This window comes from Monodelphis domestica, chromosome 4 (assembly GCF_027887165.1).
Source record: "Monodelphis domestica isolate mMonDom1 chromosome 4, mMonDom1.pri, whole genome shotgun sequence".
In the NCBI taxonomy this organism is placed as follows: Eukaryota; Metazoa; Chordata; class Mammalia; order Didelphimorphia; family Didelphidae; genus Monodelphis; species Monodelphis domestica.
The window spans coordinates 362,417,132-362,437,397 of NC_077230.1; the positions used below are offsets into that span (position 1 = coordinate 362,417,132).

A 20,266-nucleotide genomic window follows, 5' to 3' on the forward strand; every position below is an offset into this window, starting at 1 on the left:
ATGGCTTCCATGAGAAGTGAGGAAAAGAAACAAGGAGAAAAAAGGGATTGTCTTACTGCCCAATTGGATCCAGCTGAAGTTGGAAAAGATTAATGTGTATGAGATGAAGCACATGGAGAAATTTAGGGCTAGTTAGCAGAAGATGAATGTCAAGAGGACAAACGTGGGAAGGATTCTAAAGTTAGGTGTTGTTAAAGTTAAAGTGTTGTTGAATTGGTTATCTATAGGGTTCAAGTTGGGAAGGAAGGTGAAAGCCAGAGAAAAGTCTGGGATAATACTAAGTGAGGTAGAGGCACTGGAGGTCTCAATAAGAGAAATTAGACTTTGGTGTAGCAAAGCACATTGAGAGTATTGGAATAGATAAGAGATATGGCTAGATAGGAAAATAGCAGACTTTTTGAACATGGAAATGGAAAAAATGTGAGTAATGATTTAAGTACTATAGCTGGAGTAGAAAATGACCTGAAAAGGTGAGAATTTCACAATTGCTTTCATCTTCCAGAACAGTGAGTTTCTGGAGAAGTCCAGGAAAGTAGCTTGGTGGGAAACATTGAAGAAAATCCCATGGCCTCTAGAATTCCTTGCCCTAGCAGTAGGGCATCAGCTGGGGAGGAGGAGAAGGCTAGGAAGCCTAGGCCTCAAACTATTGAGAAGGAATAATAGCCTGGGGAGAGTTGGATAAGCAATCATAGCTAAGATTCAAATTTTGAAATTAAAGGAGGAAGGATGGTTGAATAACAATGTCAGAAGGAAAGTCTGGCAGTGACAGAACATTTTGTCACCCCTATGTATTATTGTGTATATATGAAATGGAGGGTTGGTATGGTTAGTGTCATCTGGGAACAAGTGGGGGAAAGAAAGGGGGAGAAAGAGAGGTCTAGAATGAAGATGTTTGTCACTATGGTGTGGCAGTTCCAGAGGGTACATTGGAAGGAATGATGAGCAGGGTTGGTGTGATAGTACAGGCCTATTATAATAGTATCTTTGAGGAGGATAGTAAGGAGGAAAGGGAAATGTGGATCTGGAATAGTTGATTGAATAGTGTAGGGATAGTGTGAGAGAGTAGCAAATAGTACGAATTTGTTAGCCTTGTGGACTAAACAATCTTGCTCTCCTTTTGATTTCCTTTTAGTGTTCATTTTATCTTGATTTTAGTGACATAAACATAGTTCAATTGGTTGAAAAGATTTATATAATTGGGAGTTTAATCTAGTGCTTAGCATGGCAGGTACCTCTAATGCAACTCTAGTTACTTAATGCTTTTTAATTGATTGATGTCATTCATTTCTGTCATTCATGTTGTCTCTTCTACCTTCACTCTCCTACATCCCATTTCCTTGGCAGGAGAAACTGTTAGGGACCCATTCTCTTAGATGCCTTAAAATTATCCCCAATTATATTGAACTTCCAGTATATGTGTGCTTCTTCATTAAGCAGTAACTTCTAAATTGCAAAAGTATTTTGACCACAGAAAGTTGGTAAAGCTAGAAATCAGTATTGTGGGTAAGTATAAAAGATAATCTTTCCATCAATTCTGGAAACTTTGTTCTAGTAACTCCCATCTTTTTTTCTGTATTAATTTTTTTATTTTAATAACAAATTTCCACATGCATTTTCCAAAGTTATATTGTCTCCCTCCCTTACTCCCTCCCCCCTCCTGAAACTGACAAGCAATTCAGTCTGGATTATGTGAAAGGGAACTCTATTATCTTTGACTATTTTGAGTTAACACTTGGTTAACACTAACTTAAGTACCTGTGAAGTGTTGTGAACTTTAAAAACTACTCCACCCTACTTAGACCCTACTTTGGGAGAAGATAAAGCTGTAATCTCCTGATTGAACAATGAAGGTACTTAGTTCTCACCTTATAGTGAATCTAGAACTTTAAGCTAAGTCTTATTTTTAGATCTAATACAAAAAGGTGTTAAGTAACTATGAAGGTTAAATTAATCACAAAAAGGTCAAGTAACTCACAAAAGGTGAACTTAACAAAGAAGTGTTAAGTAACTCTAAAGATATAATCAAATCAAAGAAGGTGAGAACTAAAAATATGGGAAGTCCTGGAGAAAAAACCTTTAATGTGATTGGTAGGTGTGAAAATTTAGAGGAGGAGACACAAGGATGAAAGGTCTATATATTTGAGATTTTTTGGACAAGGTCTCTCTCTCTCTTCTCTCTTCTCTCTCCTCTCTCTTCTCTCTCTTGTGACAAAGAAATCACTTTAAAAGACTGATATATATTAATTTAAGGTCGCCAAGGAATTCAGCTATGTAATTCCTAAATGAAAACTCAAGTCAGCAGTCAATCTTTTATAAAGTTTAATTACAAACAGGATGAAGAAAGGAATTAGAGATAGAGAGAGAGAGGGAGAGAGAAAGGGGAGAGAAGGGAATAGGGCTTAAATACCCCTTCTGTTTAGGCTGGGCCAAAAGGCCCAAGCCCTTAGATAGCTGAGGCAAAGAAAGGAGATCAGTCCCTATTACTCACGTGACCAAAATGGAGAAACAGTCTCAGGGGCCTCCACCTCCAGCTTCCTTCAGAGCCAACTCTCAAAGCACCACCTCTCAGACCAAAAACCTCTCCAACCAACCACCCCTCAGTTCTCAGACTCCTCTATCTATAAGGAAACCATCCAAGTTCCCTCCCCTCAGTTCTCACATCTATCAATCACTGTCCATGTCTTCCCTGTGCCAATGGTGGCTCTAGCTTAACCCAGGACCGTCCAGAGGTCTGTGGCTTTGCACATGTCTGTTGAAGGTCATATTCTCAAATAATTAAATTTTGATCTATGCTGCAGCCCTTCCTAAATCCTGTTAGGACTGAGTGGGGTGGAAATTGTATTTTCCAAGACCTGGTTCTGTCATTCCAAGTATCTCTATTGTATCAATTCTAAAATCAATCATGACTCAAAGAACTTCCTGTTCTATGCTTAAGCATAGGTCAAAGCCCTTTCCATTGTTCAGCAAAAGGTTTCTGTCCTAAAGTAATCTTAAGAAGGGAGGAGGAGGAACCTCCCATGCCAATGGGGTTCACATTCCAATCGAGTTCCCATTATCAATAGGAAATTTTTCAAGTATGAAATTTCCCAATGGTGAAATTTCCAACATTTATAAGTCTAAGAAATTTTAAGGTTTACACTCTTCTCTCTCTTCTCTCATCTCTCCCTCCGTGGTGAGTTTCTAGAATTTTCCTCCTTTCCAACTTTTTCCTCTTAGAAGCCTCTAATCTTGTTCAGAGATCTAGAGATGGGGAGTTTAAAACTCCACCTGGGATAGCCAGGTAGGAGAAGTCCTATATCCTATTTCTTCCTTCTCCTTAAATTCCTTCCCTCTATATTAATTAAATTACCATAAACTTCCAGACTGATTTGGGAATTTTATTTGGTGACCATTTAAATCTAGATTTAAAGTCACAACCTTAAAGTTATCTAACAGTCTGAATCAGATTTTCTTTTAGTATCCCTACTTTGTACCTCACCACACACTAAGTAAGAATGTTCGCAAGCCATTTGCTAGAGTGGGTAAAAACTCAATCAGTTAGGAAATTGTGAATCCTTTTAAAGAATTTACACCTCCAGAGGATGAGAAGTGGATCCCACAGACACTGTGCGGCGCCCTCCTCCCCCCCCCCCCCCCCCCCCCCCGCCTCCATCAGTGCTAGACAGTTTGAAAGCTGTGATTGGACCCTGTGACGAGGGGGAAGGGAGGACAAGAAATCACTATGAAAGCCCTCAATTTCTGGGCTAGAGGTTGGCTTCAGGAGTCGTCTTCAGCTTGAACTGCCTCTTGTAGGGAACTTGGGTGAGTGAATAGCTGGCTTTCCTTTCCTGACTTCTGGAGAGAGATTAATTCTGGTTGAGGGTTAACAGGTTGTGCAGAGATGAGTCGAGCACTGGAGCAGTATTTAGTGTGATAGGCTAAATATCTTCTCTTCCCTCTTTTTGTATTTCTCAACTTTCAATCTCTCTACCTATTCTGTAAATTAAAACTATTGAAGGTCATTTTGACTTGAGCTATAATATTTTAAATCGGTGACCATCATATTATTTATATATAATTTTCATATATGTTAGTCAAACCCTTATTTTTAATTCCTTACAATTATATATTATCATGCAAAACATTTCTATATTCATTTTTGTAGAATAGAGAATGATATAGACCCCTAAACCCCCAAACATATACCCAAATAAACAAGTGATAAGTCATGTTTTCATCTGTATTTCTACTCCAACAGTTCTTTCTCTGAAGATGGATAGTATTCTTTTTCACAAGTCCTCAGAATTGTCGTGGATCACTATTAGTAGCTGTTAGTAGCAAAGTCTATCATATTTGATTATTCCACAAAATTGCAGTTACTAAGTATAATGATCTCTTGGTTCTGCTTGTTTCATTCTTCATCAGTTCATGTAGATCTTTCCAGCTCTTTCTGAAATCATCCTGTTCATTATTCCTTATAGCACAATAATATTCCATCACTGTCATTTACCACAGTTTGTTCAGCCATTCCCCTATTGAGGGACAATTCTTTGTCACAGTAAAAAGAGTAACTATAAATATTTTTTTTGTACAAACTGGTTCTTTCCTTTTTTTTTTTAATATAAACCCAGTAGTGATATTACTGGATCAAAAAGTATAGGTTCTTTCTTAGCCCTTTAGACATGATTCCAAATTACCCTCCAGGATGTTTACATCTCTTTCAGTTTACAACTCTACCAGCAATACATTAGTGTCCCAATTTTGCCACATTCCTTCCAACATTTATCATTTTCCTTTACTTTCATATGATCAATCTGATAGGTATGCAGTGATACCTCAGAATTGTTTTAAGTTGCATTTCTCTGAGAGATTTAGAACATTTTTTTCATATGATTGATAGCTTTGGTTTCTTTATCTGAAAACTGCCTATTCATATCTTTTGATCAATTGGGGTATGACATGGATTCTTAAAATTTGACTTATTTTTTTATATATTTGAGAAATGAGTCCTTTATCAGAGAGATTTGTTATTAAAAAAATTCCCACTTTGTTGTTTCCCTTCTAATCTTGGTTGCATTAGTTTTGTTGTACAAAACCTTTTTTAACTTAATATAATTAAAATTATTCATTTTATATCTTGTAATGTTCTCTATCTCTTGTTTGGTTATAAATTCTTCCTTTCTCCATAGATCCGACAGGTAAACTGTTCTATGTTCCCCTAATTTGCTTATAATATCACTCTTTATGTTTAAATCATATTCCCATTTTTGACCTTTATCTTGGTATAGGACCATGTTGGTGAACCATGGCACAAGTGCTGGGGTGGGTGGCACAGAGGGGGCTGCTCTGTTCCCTCACTCCACAGTGCCTGAGGACATTTTTTGCATGCTCTACCCCTCTGTCCAGCTGTCTAATGGGAGCACTTCATCTTTCTGTTGTCTGTCTGGGGTAATGGGATGGGGTGGATCACAAGCAGCTTACAGTTGCAGTTTGGGCACTCAGTCTCGAAAACATTCACCACCATGTATAGAGTGTGAGATACTGATCTGAACCTATTTTTTTCCAATTTTCCCAGCAGTTTTTGTCGAATAGAGAGTTCTTATCTCAGAAGCTGGGATCTTTAGGTTTATCAAACACTAGATTGCTGAGGTCATTTTACCCCCCCTGTATATTGTGTATATTTCATTGATTTCCCCCTTCTGTTTCTTAGTCAGTATCAGATTGTTTTGATGATTACTGCTTTATAGTACAGTTTGAGATCTGGTATTGCTAGACCACCATCTTTCACATATTTTTTCATTAGTTCCTTTGACATTCTTGACCTTTTGTTCTTCCAGATGAATTTTTTGTTTATTTTTTCTAATTCTAATAGTAGTTTGATAGTTTGGTTGTCGTATGACACTGAATAAGGAAATTAATTTAGGTAGAATTGTCATTTTTATTATATTAGCTTTGCCTACTGATGAGCAATTAATGTTTTTCCAGTTGTTTAGATCAATTTTTATTTGTATGAAAAGGGTTTTGTAATTGTGTTCATAGAATTCCTGAATTTGTCTTGGCAAATAGATTCCCAAGTATTTCATATTGTTTAGAATGATTTTAAATAACTCCCATTATTTTAAAAGAACTCTTTGTTATAATATATTCTTGTTTGAAGTATGTTCTAATATGTTTTGAAGGCCTTGCTGGTTATTTTGGTATTGCTACTTAAAAGTATTTATTCAGATATATAAGCACCAAAAATTATTGAAGTATGAACTCCTGGCCCTGATCCAGCCTGATCCATAGTCTGGCTCCAGCATACCTGTTAAACCTTTTTTCTAACTACTCTAGGTTCCATTCCTGACTAAATTCTTTCTCATCATTATTATGTTTTCTTCCTTTTCTCTATATCTTCATGCTTAGAATTTACTTCCCCTAACCTCTTTATCTTTCATTGATGTCCCTTTTTTTCTTTTAAGCCACAGCTGCCTTTGGACTGCTCCCTTGGAACTTCCCCTTTCTTAGCAAAATTTTTTCTCCCTCTTCAGATTTCTCATAGCACTTTGCCTGGATTTGTCCTTTGCACTTGTCTTCCTCTCTCTATTATAATTGTTTACTTGTTCTTCCTTTGCCATTAGATCGTAGATTTACTGTTTTGTAAAGTTATTTCCTAAATTAGAAAAAATTAAATTAAATTACTGTATTAATTAACTCTGTCTAAAAATTTTTTGTTTCCTAGAGTGAACCCTTTTGTTTCAGAAGATGGGTATCATGTTTTATTGCAGTTGGTCAGTACTTTGACCAGAGTCTTTCAAATTTTTTTCTTTTCACTGTTGTTGTATAAATTCTCCAGGTTCTGCTCACTTCATTCTGTTTTCAGTTAATACAAACATTCCCAGGTTTCTCATCCTCTTCATTTCCTCTAGACTAATAATGTTACATTGTGTCCATAAGCTCTAATATGTTCATCTATTAGGCAATTGATGTTTACCGTCTAGGTTTCCAGTTCTTTCCACCACAAAAATGAGCTGCAAGAAATATTTTTGGACATATAGGTCCTTTTCTCCTTTGCTCTTTTTGGTATATAGATTGGCATAGTGGTATTAGGTAGGGTATGCCCCTATACAGGTATTTGGAATATAATGCTGTTGCTGGGTTTAGGTGATAAAGCAAAGATGTTCATTACCATTACTATTTTATATAGTGCTAGGAATCCTAGTCATAGCAATATAACAAAAAGATCTTGAGAGAATAATAAGCATAGGCAAAAGGGAAATAAAAATAATTGCTTTTTTGCTGATAAATTCTTTTACTTGGTGAATTCCTGCTGGTCTTGGCCATAGTTGGAGCTCCAGCAGACTTGCTGGATTCAGAGGAGGCTCATGATAGAGTTGTAGGCTCCCCTTTGGTCCAAGTTCTCTGCTCTAGTTATTCTACATGTTTCAGTCTAGTTGGGGGCTGGCCAATCCTTAGGTATAGGTCTTCTCAGTTTGCATTGGATCTGGAATCTAGTTCTGGGTCTGAATGACAGGCTGCCAGTTAATACCTTATGTTCCTTCTATCCCCTCTATATTGGATCTAGGATTTCAGCCTCAAGCTGAATTTCTTGTTTCTAGCTAGACACTTTGTTCTTAGTTTCTGAAGGTCTCTCTTTCTTTGCTTATCTAGGGCAGAAAAATACAACTCTTTTTGTTTGTTTGTTTGTTTGTTTTTAATTTCCTGATCAGAACTTGGCTTGGCACTTATTCTATATCTTTTGTAGAATACTTGCGAGACCAGGCAGGCTTGTCCTACTTCTCCCAACTCAACCATTTTACCTGGTCTTCCCCCAATATTTTTTGGCTGGGGGTGAAGGGGGCACGGATGACGGCATATTTTTTTCCTTTTTTAGTTCACATGTGTTTTAAAAATTACTAAATTATTTATAAAAATTGTTACTAAATTACTAAATATTTTTTCAATTAGCCAAAATCTACTACCTCACCCTATCATCCCAAGACCCCTACCTGTACATTGAGAACTAAAGAAAAGTAAAACCCATTACAAAAATGTATAGTTAATCAAAGCAAATTTCCCCATTAGACATATCCCAAAAAATTTTTTTTGTCTTCTGCACTCAGAATCCTTCTCCTCTCAACTAGTGGGTAATGTGTTTTCTCTGGGAAAGTGGTTGGTCATTATACCGATAAGAATTCAGAATTCTTTCAGAGTGGTTTTCCTTTACTATATTGTTATCATTGTATAGATTCTATTACCTTCATTCTGCATCAGTTCTTACAGATTTTCCCAGATTTCTCTGAAGCCTTTCCTTCATTTCTTAGAGTACAATAATCTAATATTCAGTTAACATTTACATGCTGTAACTTGTTATGAGACCTCTTCAGTTCCCATTTTTCGCCATCTCAACAAGAGCTAAAAATGTTTTTGTACCTTTTGCTTGAACCTAATCCTTTCCTTAACCTACTTTCCCTCTTATTACCCTTCCCTCTTTTCTTCTATTTCCCTTTTTAGTAAAATACATTTCTATACCCAGCTCTGTGTGTATGAGTTTTCTTTGCTTCTTTGATCAGTTCAGTTGAGAGTAGCATTCAGATATTGACTACCCTGACTCTTTCCTCCACAGATGTCTACTTGTACACTCCAGTTATATGAGATAATTTCCTTATATCTTTCTTTCTCTCCCTAAGCTCGCTTCTTATATTCCTCTTCCCATCAAGACTACTTCCTAGGCCTTTCCTAGTAAGACTTCCTAAGTAACTCCTGATGATAGTTGGGTTCAGAGGGAATACCTGTATTATCTCCTGATATATGAATGTATGAATATAAGCAGTTTATCTTTGTTTAGTTTACTTTTTTATGTCACTTAACTCTTGTATACAAACTTCAGAACTTAAGATTTCCTTGCTGACCTAGTCATCACATCAAGAATGTGTATGTCTTCTATTTAATTTAAAGTTCATCTCCACCCACACCCCCAGAGTAACATTGCTCTCAGTTTTGCTAGGTAAATTCTGTTGGCCTGTAAGCTTAGATCCTTTGCCTTCTGGAATATTGTATTTGAATTTTTCTGCCCCTTTATATTGGTGTCTTCCAAATTGTGTGTAATCCTAAGAATCCATGAATTCTTTCTTTCTGATTACTTGCAGTATTTTTCCTTTAACTTGGAACTCTAGATTTTGGCTGTGACATTCCTAGGAGTTTTTATTTTAGGGTTCCAGGGCAGAAGAGTGGTAAGGACTAGGCAATGGAGGTTAAATGACTTGCCCAGGATCACACAGCTGTCTGAGGTCAGATTTGAGCCAAAGACTTCACATCTCTAAGCCTGCCTGAATCTACTGAGCCACCTAACTGGGCCCTTCCCCAATCTGGTACATTTTCTAGGTCTATTTGGAATAGTTTTGTGGAGGAGAGCTTGAGTTATTAAATATTTTTCTATACAAAGGAGAATAGAAAAAATCACAGATGAAACCATGAATCTTCACTATGTAAAACTTTTAAACAAAAATTTCAACATGGAAATGCAAAATAATTTTCTTTTCATATTTAACATGAAGATTCCTTGTCTATGGTCCCTTCAAGAACTTCTTGTCTCTTCTGTTTATTTTAAAGTTACTCATTGATACTCTATTTTCTCTAATGTAACCTATATTTGTTCACAGTTACTTACATGGTTCCCCACTTTCCCATTAGATTGTATGCTTCTTCAAGGAAGGGACCTTTACTTTTCTTTTCCCCTTTGGTTTTTAGTAATAGTAGTATGTAAGATTTTTAAAGGGTTTTATAAATATCTCATTTTTTTTTCTCACAACAATCCTAGGAGGTAAGTCATTATCTCATTTTATAGATGAGGAAATTGAGTGGTTGAGTCCCCATGTCCACATAAATATTAAATGTCTAAGGTCCAATTTGAATTCTGGTCTTCTGATTGAACCACTGTACAACATATATGCTTAGTAATAATAATAATAAATGCTTTTTGATAATTATCACTGTAACTATCGACCTGCCTACCTCCCCCAAATACTCCTTTTTAACAGTAATAGCTAGCATTTATATGTATATGCCAGGTACTAAATGGTTATTTTCATTTGATTCTTACAACTATCCTGGGAAATAGATATCTCTCTCTCTCTCTCTCTCTCTCTTTCTCTCTCTCTCTCTCTCTCTCTCTCTCTCTCTCTCTCTCTCTCACACACACACACACACACACACACACACACACACACACACACACACACACACACCCTGAGGAAACTGAGGCAAACAGAGGTTACATGCCCAGGATCACACCAACATTATAAATATCCAAGACTGAATTTGAACTCAGGTCTCCAAGTCTGAATTTGAACTCAGGTCTTCCTGAGACTCAGGCCCAAATCCACTATACCAAACTGCCTCAAATAAGCATGGTCACTTTTTTTTTTTAATGCACACTTTCGCTGTGTCTGAGAAATTATGTCTCTTTTTACCCACTAGTTCATTATATCTCTCCTGAGAGGAATAAAAGCATGGTTCATCATCATCCTTCTAGTCATTTCATTTATCATTGTTTACAGTGTACCTGTGTAAATTGTTTTCCTGGTTCTACTCACTTTGTTCTAAATCAGTTTATACAAGTTCTCTGAGGAGTTTTTGAATGCAATAATAATTCATTATTATTTGATTGATATACCAGTTGATAATTGATGTACCAGAATTTTAAAAAACTAAGTTAAAAAATGTTTAAAGAAAATCTACTTATTTTTCCTCTTATTCTCTTTCTCCTTCCACTGGAAGAGAGAACTTTTCTTTTGGTCTTTTTTTATATATTATTTTTGCGATTACATGTAATAATTTTCAACATATGTTCCTAAATTATAAGATCCAAGTTGTCTCCCTCCCTCCTTTCCCTCCCCCCTCCTGAGATAGTAAGCAATTTGATCTGGGTCATATATGTATTATCATGTACAACTTCCATATTGGTCATTGTTGTAAGAGAATACTCATATAAAACCAAAGCCCCTAAATAAAAACACAACTAAAGTGAAAAATATTGTGATTTGATCTGCATGTGAACTCTTAACATTTCTTTCTTTGGAAGTGGATAGCATTCTTTGCCATAAATCCTTCAAAATTGTGCTGGATCATTGTCTTGCTGGGAGTAGCTAAATAAAAGAAAACCTTTTCGTAAAATATGCAGAGAAATTTGATGCAAAATATTTTACCCTGGTTAACTATTTACATTCTAAATAAAATATTAGTTAAGCAGAAAAAATTTGATAAAATTAATCTGGAGAAACAATTTCAAGGGAAATTATTTTTTAAATGAGAAGGAATGAAGAGGAGCATAGGGACAGCTGATCTAAAACTATTCTAAAAAGCAGTAAGCATTAAAACTATTTGGTATTGGCTAGAAAATAGAAAAATTGATCAGTGTAGTACAGTATTTGGTAAGCCTCATAGGGTAAGGTCTCAGTAATTTATAAAAACTGTTAGAAAACTTGGGAAACAGTTCAACAGAAAATAGGTATATAGAACAACACCTTCTATCATACCACAATTGTTAAAAAATGATGCATGGTTTGAATATTAAATGGTCATATTCACAATAAGAAGAATCAAGAAGATATTCTTCACAACTACAGATGTGGTAGAGTCCTTGATTAAACAAGTGAGAGGGGAACAGGGATAAAAATGCATAATTTTGATTGTATGAAACTGAAAAGCTTCTGCAGAAACCAAACTAATGCTGTAAGAAAGTAGGGAGGGATACAATTTGGATCTTATTGTTAACATAGTCTACATAAAGAACCCTAAATAATTGAAATATTATTGTTTAGAGTGGCCTTGAAGCTGCAGATTAATTTAAATTATGTTGGCATGATCTAACCATAAGCAATATTTCTTCAATTATTTAGGTATTTTTAAGTTGTGTTCATAAAATTCTCAAATGTGGCTTGTTAAGTAGTCTCATCTTCATGTGTTGTACTTGTAAACTTCAAATATTAAATAATAACTCTTCTGCAGAGTACTTGACCTATATTCTCAGTGTGATTTCATTTCATTTCAGAATAATTGCTTCCTGACTTTGTAATTGGAGAAATTTAAGACGCTGGCAGTGTTCTTTTTGAGAAGGTGACGTTTTGGGAGGGGTGCAAGTTGTCATTATTCAAATAAGGTAAATAAATGGACAACAGGAGGAGTTGACATCCTTCTTGGAGAGTAGAAATCTAGTTGAATTAAGATTCTTGATTATTCTTGAAAATGCTTTATAAATATATGGTATTATTCCTACTAGCGATTCTTTTTACAGATTTTAAAAATTAACTTTCTTTTCAATCAGTGAAATTCCCTCTCAATTGCTCTTGCTCCTGATTGAGAAAGAAAAACAAACTTTTGTAATAAACATGTATAGTCAAGCAAAACAAATTCCTATTAGCCATGTCCAAAAAGACATGTCTTAATCTGCCCTCTTGAGTCTATCACCTCTCTTTAAAGATTTCAGTCAAGGGGGGTGTTGGGTAGCTCAGTGGATTGAGAGCCAGGCCTAGAGATGGGAGGTCCTAGGTTAAAATCTGACCTCAGACACTTCCCAGCTGGGTGACCCTGGGCAAGTCACTTGACCCCCATTGCCTAGCCCTTACCACTTTTCTGCCTTGGAACCAATACACAATATTGATTCCAAGATGGAAGGTGGTAAGGGTTCTAAGAAAAATAAAATAAAGATATCAGTCAGCTAGTTATTTTAAGGAATATTTATATTACTAATCCACCTATCAAACTAGATGTAATCATCTGTTTCTTGATAAGACAAAGTAATCAAGACACTTACTGAAATATTTTCTCTTTCTCTTGTTATAAGAGTTTAGAGTTTTGCTTTTTTATTTTTAATAATTTGTTTTGTATTATGGACCTAGTATTTTAGACAGACCCATAAAGAAATACCTTTAATTTTTTGATGCCTTTTACTAAAACATTACAAACCTTATAAAAACAAATTTAGAGATTCTTTTTGAGGAATATCTGGCATCTCATTGTTGACAAATCTTTGTAAAAGTCTTCTGTAAGGAAGTGTGATAAGCAAAGTGACTGAACTGCACGACAACTTTTTGATCAAAAGCTAGTTTTGGCTTTAGAGCAGGAACATGGGACTAGAGTGGAGATATTAGGGAAGTGGGAAGAGAAGAGAATCAGCATTTTATATAGCTCCTATTACACGACAGGTACTGTGCTATATTACAAATATTATCTAACTTTTATAACAATCCTTTGTTGTAGATACTATTATTATCTCTACTTTATAGAGAAGGCCGAACTTTATAGTTGAGGAAACTGAGGTAGGCTGAGGTTAAGCTATTTGCTCAGGATCACTTCATTTGTAAGTGTCTTAAGGCTGTATTTAAATTCCAGCCTTCGTGACTAATGCCCCTTGTTCTATTAAGTTACCTAGGTAGATAGATTAATCTGAGAATCACCTACTTTGGGAAATGGACTAGACCTGTGATTCTATTAATAAAGCACATCTCCTCCTCCTGCCTTTCTTTTACCCTTTCTGATGACCCTTAGGACTAAGAGTGATAGAGTAGATTTCCAGGCCTTAAAATCTTCCCTGCCACTTCATTCTCAGTCCTTCTAGGTCTTTTCATGTACTCTGCCTCTGCTTTTCATGTACTCTGCAGGTGCCCTGGCATAGTCATCTAATTCACCTGGACTTGCCATCTATGCTACTGTACCTTTAGGCTTTTCAGTTCAGAACTTTACATCTTGGTAGCTGAGCTTTCTTTGTCTTGCCCATTTAGTATATGAACTTCAGAGCAGTGCCTAACTTGATTTTTTTTTTTGTTTGTATGTTCATTACTTGGCACAGTGCTTAACACAAAATTAGCACTTGAAATCCCTTTTGTTCATTCATTCAGTTACTCACTGATGAGGAAAATCTCATTGCCTGTACAGGTTAGCATTTTTGTGGCAATATTAATTATTTCCTAGAGTAGAAAGTATCAAATTCATTGGCTAGGCCTCCCTAATGCATCCACCAGATTAAAATGTAATAAGGAAATATTTAACAGCAACCAAAAAATACAATACAACATAGATAATGTTAATTTGTGGTTTTCTAAGTCAATATGTGACCCACAGAAATTCTTTTCTATTTTAGTTTGATACCACTGTCCTAGAGCACTGAGACCTTAATTAAGTGTCTTACCTAGGGTCACAAAGCTAATATATGACCATAGGTGGAACTTGAGCTTAGGTTTTCTTGACTTCAGCGTCAGCTCCCTCTCTATGTCACTATGACTCTGCACAGAGATGATAATTCAACATTTTTAAATTTATGTGATCACCTAGCAGATGAATAGAGAAAGAAGAGAAGAAGGCTGAAGACAAAACACTGGAGAATACCTACACTTAGGATTTGGAGGTAGAGGACCCAAGAAACTGTGGATAGCTGTGAAAAGGAGGAAAATAGAGAAATTCAGATAGGAGTGAGTGAGGAAAATAGAATTTTAATTAAGAATCATCCCCTCCTGTTCGTCCTGTAGGATTCACTTTTTCTCACCAAAAAAATAAAAGATATTTGTGTGTCAACATCCCCTTTCCCCCTCCTCCAGTAGAATGGAGATTTACTAATTCCTGTACCTGGTATATGGGCAGCCAGCAGTGAAAGAGGGGATATGAGGGAACAATGTTGAGGGTGAGATGAGATTGTGTTGAGAGAGGAGTTCATTAATAGGTTGAGGAAATAGGCATATAGCTACCTTTTAAATCTCTAATTGGGTATAATTCCACCTAGGACTATGATGGTGAACCTTTAAGAAAGGAATACTGGACCTCACCCCAGCCCCCAGACCAAATGCCTTGTCTCACCCCACCCCTCACCCCCTTACAGGGTTGGGATGGAAGAAGTACTTTCATTGGCCTGCTAGGCCATAGGCAGTGGGACTGGTGATGAGAGATGTGTGAAGAGGGGGAGGGGAGTGGCCTGAGTGCTCTGTTCCCCTCCTGCTATGTGCTTGTGCCACACTGTGAGCTTTGCTCCCCTCAAACCTAGCTCCTCTCCAGTCCCACCATGGGAATTACCTATACCACAGACAGGCTGCCATCTGTGCCTCACACTCAGTGAAGCATGTGAGCCTTCCTTCCCCCAGCACCTTATCCCAGACAGGAAAGGGAGGAAGCGTTCCAATTGGGCTGCTGGTCAGAGGGGCAGGGAAGTGAAGAATGTCCTTAGGTGAATGGAGAAGGGTGGGCCATAGCTCTGCCCCAGCCCCTCTCAATTTCTAGTTTAAAAAAAAAATGATGATAGGCATGCCCTTTTGGGTATATGTGCCATAGGTTCACCACCACAGACCTATGGGGGTAGGAATTAAGGAAATAGAGGGAGGGCAGACATTTTAGGCAGAAGGTGCAGGCTTTGCAAAAGCATGAAGTTGTGATAGTAATTTTAAACTTGAGAGGCAAAGTGTAACTACTGAATTTTTCTTTCCATTTTCTTTTTTCCTTTGAATTTAACAAATTTTCCTCTATGCAATGAAGAATAAAAATTTATTGTATTAGAAGTTTGAACTTATAGGGGTTTTTTTTGAAGTACGTATTAAAATGAACGTGGTAGTACCATGAATGAGAGGTCCCTTGGTCTCTCCCAGAGAACTGGCTTTGAAGTAGTAACACTAGAGTTCAAGTCCAGCTTTTAATGCATAGAATGTATGTGACCCTGAGCAACCTCTGAGTGCTCTTGGCAACTTCTGAGAGTATAAGTTTTGAAGAAGGTGCTGACCTGCATTAGTAGAGGGAATTTCCCAACGCCAATGAAATCATAAGTCTAATAACAGATTCTAGTAACTTGACTGTTCCGATTATCTATGTTCCCTTCATATCTCTTTCTGTTCACTTTTTTCCCCTTAATGTTTCCCCCTTCCCCAATTATCCAATGTCTCTCCCTCCCTTCCTCCCTAGGAAGCCCCTTGTAACAAGTATAGTTAAACCAAACAAATTAGCATACTGGCTGTTTATGAAAACTTGTGTTTAATATATTTTACCTCTAGTATGTCACCTTTCTGCCAAGAGGTGGGAGGCATGAGATCATTTGTTTACTGCATTGATCAGAGTTCTGAAATCTTTCGGTTGTTTTCCTTTAAAATAAAAATAAATGATGTTATTTTCATTTTTCACGTATGCTTTAATTTTGTGCAAATGCTTTACAATTTCATGTAATCAGAAATACCTGTTTTACATTGTGTACTTTTCTTTCTCCTTGTTTGGCTAAATATATATCTCCTACCCTTAGCTGTAAAATATGTATGATCTGCTTCTCTTCTAAATTTATGACAATATTCAAGTGATGTGTCCATTTCGAATTTATTATGGAACATGCTATAAGATGGTGGGCTAAGCCTAATTTCTACCACACTGCTTTCCAGTTTTCCCAGAAGTTCTTATCAAAATAGAATTTCTTCCTAAGAAATTTATGTTTTCAGGTTTTTCAAATAATATTTTCCTGTGTTCCGTTATTTCTTGATTTCCCCCTTTTTTCTTACCTATTCCATTAATTTACTTTTCTATTATTTAACCAATACCAAATGGTTTTTGATGACTACTGCTTTGAAATGTAGTTTGAGATCTCAAAGTGCTATTCTTACATCATTCCTGTCTCTTTTCATTAGATAGTTAAGTCTTTTATTAAGTGCTTACTATAGGTTAAGAATTTTTCTAAGTACTATCAATCAATCAAGGGTCTTACATTCTACTGAAAGAAGATAGTACATGAAAAGGAGCAGAAAGAGAGGGTTTGTGCCCACTCACAAGTAAGTTATAAAAACCCAGAGAGTCAGAAGGGGAATAAAGTTAAAAATTACTATGTTTTGCTTGGGTATATCCTTAAATGGAGATTCCAGGTAAGAACTCACCAATCAGAAGAGGTTTTACGACATTGCCATATTCCCTTGATAGTCTAAACTTTTTGTTCCTCCAAGTGAATTTTATTTTACTGAGTTCTCTAAAGTATCCCTCTTATAAGTTTCATTAGTAGAGTATTAAAACTATAAATTAACTTTGGTAATAACTTTGAAATTTATTTTTTATTTATTTGCATTGATACCTTTTGTCATTCTATTATATTCATTTCCAAATATATATTCTTCTTTCTCCTGCCTAGAAAGTTATTCCTGATAACAAAAATTTAAAAAGAAAAAAAAAGTTCTAAACTAAGTATTTGACAGTGTTTGACATTATTTGCAACATTTCACATCTCTGGGCCTTTACCTCTTCAGTTGAGAGATGAAAGTATATTTTCTCAGTTCTTCTGGGTACCAGTTATGGCCATTATAATTACACAACATCTAGTTTCTTTTTATTCTATTTGTTTAGTTGTGTGTGTTTTTGTTTTTGTTTCCCTTGTTATTATTTATGACTTGGATGACTTCTATTTTATTTCCAAATTTTTACTCCTAAAGAAAATGTAGCTATGAATATTTTGGTGTTTGGAGGTATAGTTTCAAGTTTAAAAAAAAAAAAAGAAAAGGTAACCTCTACATTGAAAAGGAAGAAAGTTCCTCTAAGTCATTTTCCCATGCTGTTCTTACAGGACCTGTATATAATCTGAGTAATATATGTCTTTCATGTGACTTATCTAGTCTGTCAAGATCAAAACTTAGATGTATTCATGTTAATATTTTATATCACAAAATTGTGTTAAGCATAGGTGATTAAGAAAGCTTCAAAGCAGGGTCCTATATTGGCATTCAAATCATGAAAGAAAAATGAAATTATATTTAGTTACAATTTCACTCTTAAGCATGTTTTTCTCAGTGTCTAGTTTAAAAAGTTGTGATTTGTAGATTCATTTTTCAGATAACCAGGATAATTAACCATGAATGATTTAGATGTAATGAACTGTATTTTATATATTTATATATGTGCCACAAGATTCTATTTAAGGCACACAGGACAATCAATATATATCTAAGGATATCTAACATAATATGAGGGGCCATGGAGAAGAGACTGTGTGCTTAGTACATGTAGTGCTAGTCTTTGTGGTTCAACCCATTAATTAATTAGCATTTATTATAATTTGAGCATTAGTGTGGCTTTTATTTCTGGGTACTAATTGGGTTATGATGATAGAAAATAGAAGACCTCAAAAGTATGTAGAAAAGGAAATTAGTGTAATGTCTATTAGAATAGGTGGTAATGGTCAATACAGATTTGCTTCTGGAAATGAGAAGACAGTATCTCTGATGCTGTTGTATGAGAATGATATGTAATATGAGAAGAAAACTGAAATTGCTGCCTTTGGCCTTCCCAAAGGGATGCCACATGAGCTTCTGAGGAGGATCTTGAGAAATTTTTTTACATTCCCAGTGTAATGTTCACTCATTCAAAGGTATTGAGCTGTAATTGCTTGGATTAAGCTGGATTTATACACCTATTAGATGTATTTGCAAGATTGTGTTCAATACAAAGCTTCTATACTGTTTGAAGTTATTATAATATCAGAAGTGTTCTATCTCAAAAGAATACCTCTCAACTTTTTGCCACTGATACCTTGTATTATTAACAGCTAGAAGTTTAGTAGTTTCTATCCCAATGACTGTAACTTTTGAAATCATCCTTTCCCCCTTTTATTTTCTCTGGTACATCACTTCTCCTTTAGTCCCACCCTCAGTACACATAATCTCAGTAAAATTTTCAGTATTATACAGTTTGGAAATATGTGGATAGATCATAAACATATAGATGAGTCACAGGTTTGCACACTCCCTGTCGAAACTCCTTTGATCCAAAGAAAGTTCGGGACTCCTGTGCCATGGACCTGTGGAACCATTGGGTAAGATTACTTAGGATCAGAGAAAAAGCTAGACTTGACAGGAACTGACCTGTTAAAAAAAAATAAAACAGAACAAAAAACTTGCTGGGGCTCTGTCCACTTAAACAATAGTGGAGGCAGTGAGATTGTTTAGTGGATTTTAAGAGCCAGGCCTGAAGACAGGAGATGTCCTGGGTTCATACCTGGCCTCAGACACTTCCTAGCCGTGTGACCCTGGGCAAGTCACTTGACCTTCATTGCCTAACCCTTACCACTCTTCTGCCTTAGAACTAAGCCATAGCATTGATTCTAAAATGGAAGGCAAAGGTTATAGAAAGAAAAGGAAACAATAGCATAAAATTCTTTTACTTCAACAGAAAAATCTGTTCTGATCTGTGGCCAGTCTTACAGGCTGTCCTAATGGACAGTGTTTTTATTTTGTAAGGGTTCTTAACTAGGAGGTCTGTGGATTTTACTTTTCATATTTTGATAGTTTTATTCTTCTGTAATCCTATGCATTTTATTTTTCTGCGTTAAAAAAAAAAATTCTGAGGAGTCCAGGACTTTAAAAAAGTTAAGAACTCCTATTATAATGGAATGAAGACAGGGATAATTATTTTGCGACCTACTCTGCTGTTATTTAGCTTTTCTATGTTTGCCAAGTCACTTCACTTTCGTGAAACTTAGTTTCCTTGCTCTTTTAAATGAGGAAGAAGATCATATTTAGTACGAGGAAGGGACCTTAGAGAGCACAGCATCTAATCCCTTCATTTTACCAATGAAGAAACTGAAGCTCAGAAAAGAAGACCAGAAGTGATTTATTTGAAGTCACACTGAAAAGTAGTTGATTTTTGAACTCCTATGATTCCAACTCTTATGATCTTTTTCATTTGTAGCATACTGTTTTATCAAGTTGAACTAGAAGCTCTGTTCCAGTTTTCAAAGTCACCAATTTATTTAAAAATCACTTATAAGTGTTGGCTTATCTAAATCATTTTCAGTTAGCTTAAAATATTTGAAAATGTCATTGATTCCTCCCTTCAGATAACCCAAGTCCAGTTAGTCACTAAGCTCTGTACTCTCCCTTCTTCTGTCTTTCTGATTTATTAATTTCCTGTCTTCTCCTCTAGCATTATCATTGTTCAGGCATGTATTACCTTAGTCCCAGACTATTATTTCATTGATCTCCTGACTAAAGCTCCTTTCCTTCACAGTTATGTATATCTGTTTTATATAGATAGTATATCTGTTTTATTTAGATAGTATAAGACCTAGTTTATATAGACTAACCATTTCTTGTCAGCTAGGATTAGAAGTTAAGATAATGACAATGAGTATAGCTACTGATGTTTTCTTAATATTGGTTAGTGATAACACTTCACTTTAGACTTTTTTTAGCCAAAAGAAACAAATTCTGCTAATAACTATGACAATAAAAATAAAAATTTTACAGACTTTTAAAAATAATTTATTAATTTGTCCTTCACTTAGAAGGAACAGCTAAAATGACATAAATAA

At 35.7% G+C, this 20,266-nt stretch overlaps 1 protein-coding gene across 3 annotated transcripts in view; it reads left to right on the forward strand.

Annotated features, from left to right (window-relative positions):
- The window catches only part of THRAP3 (thyroid hormone receptor associated protein 3), a 109,073-nt gene that overhangs the window by 37,182 nt on the left and 51,625 nt on the right, over positions 1-20,266 (forward strand). The window contains exon 3 of one of the 3 annotated variants that reach the window (XM_056795151.1): positions 12,011-12,118. The exons of 1 other annotated variant lie outside the window; for it this stretch is intronic. The gene's annotated coding sequence lies outside the window, so the exon portion shown is untranslated. The remainder of the gene's footprint in view (positions 1-12,010; positions 12,119-20,266) is intronic. One more of the 3 variants, XM_056795153.1, reaches the window with a different exon arrangement.